This window comes from Watersipora subatra, chromosome 2 (genome assembly GCF_963576615.1).
Source record: "Watersipora subatra chromosome 2, tzWatSuba1.1, whole genome shotgun sequence".
NCBI lineage: Eukaryota > Metazoa > Bryozoa > Gymnolaemata > Cheilostomatida > Watersiporidae > Watersipora > Watersipora subatra.
The window spans coordinates 14,624,013-14,627,763 of NC_088709.1; positions in this window are offsets into that span (position 1 = coordinate 14,624,013).

Sequence of the window (3,751 nt, forward strand, 5' to 3'; positions counted from 1 at the left end):
AATCAGACCAGTAGTGACAAAGCAAAGATGACATGCTGCTTTTATACTAATTTGCATGCTTGAATTTTGGCAGCTGGCATGACGCTTGCTCAATTCTGCTGGCTGACTGGAGCGTTGCGTAACTGTGAGTGACAACAAATGTTTGTTATGTGAAATTCTGGCTTTCCGCATTAGATCCAACAGAATAAGGAAAACATGTAGAGACTAAAGACTGGTTAATTGTGCATATAATATGTACGTATATTATTAAACAATGTCTAAGTTTTGTTGTACAGCTGTCGATTAATCATATCTGACCGATATTAAGCCTTAAATTACCGCAGGCTGTTGAGAATGAATCCCATCACCGTACCTTTCTTTGTAATTTAATCATAGTAGAACAAGAACTACAGTAGGTAGAGTCTTTGTAAGTTACTTTGTTTAATGTGAATCAAAGAATTAGGTTAATTATGTAGTGCAGAGTTGTCTCCCCAACAAAAGAATTGGTGTAGACAATTACTGGTGTGTCAACTCTAGTAATAGATTGCGAGGAGCCTACAACATGGTTTGAAAAATAGTACGGCTCATGTAACTTGGATACTTGACAAGTACTGAAGCTGAGCAAAGTCGCGAGATCACAATTCAATATAATAACAGGACTATGTGACTGGCCACATATATACACATAAATATACATGTACATATATACTGCCATATATATGTGCATATACATGTGAATATACATATACGGATTAGCCAAAGACTAATAATGGATTTCGACTGAGGTTCTTTGCATTGCACCCACAGGTACCCATAGGAGGCTGCATATCCCCTGACAGTCCAGCGGTGCAGTAGCGCAAGTGACTTTGTCTACAAGACTGATGGTCTGACTGGTTGCAATCACAGCGTCTGTGGAATGTTCTAGACCATCAGTTCCGACATCATAGGCTCCGTGTACTCCTGCTTACCACGAGTTTAACTCTCTTCTGGCTGACTGCTTCAAGTTCTAGTTATGTTTATGTTATACATGAATGCTTTTTTGCTTTGTTTGCATTGATTACTGTCAAATTTATTTTTGTGTACCGCTACAATCTAAAATATAGTTTACATGCATTACTTGTTCAATCTAGTGTTAGTAGTAAGGTTAGTGCAGCAATTTGAGAATAATATTATTGCACGAAAAAACTGATTGGAGGAATCATAAACTCCTATAAGAGTGCAACTAACATCAGAGTAACAGATCTGCTTTCTATTTGAGCGAAAAGCTCAAACAATTCTGATTCGCGGATTTAAAAAAATTCACAAATGTATATTATTTATCTAAATAGTGTGAGTAGTCATTTATTGTTTTAAGTATTAACAGCAACTAAGCTATAATATAGAAACTTTTAAATAGCATTAAAAATAACATCAAAATGCATGTGCATTGAGTACATATACGTACATGTATACATGTACATTTACGCATACGTACACGAATACGTACACGTACACGCATACATATGCATATTTAATTGTAAGTATTAGAAATAAATCCTGCAAATAAATGAATAATTGAGAGAGATGTAATAATAAAAATATTATGGTATTATTAAAATATAAATTTTTATTTTTGTAAAATTTTTATTTTTTAATAATTGTTATACAAATAATCTATTATTTTTACAACAGGTTTCCAGATTAACTTGTTCATCAGTTCTCCTGTTTCTTAGCTGTTGAACAACTCAGACCAAGATACTCAACAGAAGAAGATCAAGACCCTGGAGATAAACCTGATATAACAGAGGAGACAAAACTGCAACTACCAGCCCCTACAACTGTAACAGAGCAACCTCCGTCTAGAAGAAGACCACGCAACCCTCGTCTACCTGATGGAGATGAGTATAGCAGAGACAAACCCCGAAGGTCTAAGAGAACCAGAACGAACCTTTAGCTTAGTGAGGAGGTGTCATGCAAATGCCAAGTATTATTGGTACTTTGCCAACAAACCTTATGCTTATTAGCTAAAGCTTTATACAAGCTAATATTATATAGTACTGTCTCATTATAGCTATTAATAATGCTTGTAGCTTTTTACAAAGCTTTTCTATGACCAAACATATAAATACTTGGGTTTTCTGTTATCAAATCAGTTGTCTCTGGAGAGTGCAATAAACCACATTCCTCTAATTTAATACTCTATTTAATTGCTTCTGTGCAGAAACATAACAGAAGCTAATTGGCGACAAGGATTTCACAAGGACAAGGATCATAACTGTTCAAAATTGCACCACTACAATGGCAGAAGTAGCAGACCTGATCAAGCTAATGCAGAAGCAGCAGGAGGACCAGAGACAGCAGCAAGAGGAATACAGACGTCAGCAAGAAGAGCAGCAAGAGGAATACAGACGTCAGCAAGAAGAGCATAGACAACAGCAGTATGAGGAGTTCAAGCAGCAACAAGAGGAATACAGACGTCAGCAAGATGAAAGAATGGAGGAGAATAAGAAACTGATGGAGCTACTACTACAAAACCTACAACGGAAACAAGAAACAGCTGCAACCGCTGTTCCAGCCTTCCCAGGTTTTGACCCAACAGCAGAGCTACTAACAGATTACATAGACAGATTCAACACCTTCATTGCAGCAAATTCTATTCATCAAGACAAGATTGCTGGCACTTTTCTCACCAACCAACAGCCTACACTCTACAAGCAGCTTAGTAATATGGCAGCTCAGCTTTCAACACCCAAGCAGATCAACGACCTCAACATGGATGAAATACTGGAATTTCTCAAAGACCAGTATGACCCTAAGCGCTTCATTGTTAGAGAGCGTTACAAGTATTGGAGTGACATGCAGAGGAAACCTGGAGAAACTATTCAAGAGTTAGCTGCCAGAATTCGTCAAGATGCAACTACATGTGCCTTCATAGACATTACAGATCCATTAGATGAGGCTCTCAGAACAAGATTTATCTGCTCTGTAAACAATGAAGCAGTTCTCAAATCTCTCTTCAAGGTCAAGGACAATGAACTCAACTTCAACAAAGCTATACAGGTAGCACAGGAAACAGAAGAAGCAGCTAAAGTTGCCAAAGAGACAGTTTATGGAAACTCGTCTAAAGTCAACAAGGTTGCTCAACAGAAATCAAGATACAAACCACTCCAGAAAAACAACTCTACACCTGACAAGCAGAAGGAAGGAAAGCTATGCTACAGATGTGACCAAACTAACCATACAGCGGATGACTGCAGATTCAAAGCAGCCACCTGCAACTTTTGTTCTAAACAAGGTCACATAGAAAGAGCATGCAAGAAAAAGAAATCATCTGCAGCAGGAAAACCAGTAAAGATGATAGAATGCACATCAACCAAGATGGTGAAACTTGCTGAAAACATCAAACTGGAGGGAGACAACTTCACACTTGAACTGGACACTGGAGCTTGTGACAACTTCATCTGTAAATCAATATGGGAGAAGCTAGGAAAGCCAAACCTAAAACCTACTACAGTTAACTACAAATCAGCCTCAGGACATCTCATAGAGACGCTTGGCAGATGTGAGCTAACTGCCCAATTGGATGCACAGAAAGAAGTCAGACTACCATTTGTGATTAGTGCTGTACAAGATCTCAACCTACTAGGAAGAACTGCTATACAGCAACTAGGCATCTCTATTGATGACAAGCTACAACAGAACCTTGTATCAACAATCACAGAGAACCAGCCAGATGGGAGGTTACAAATCAAGTGTAAGGAGATGTGCAAAGAATTTCCAGAAATATTCAAAG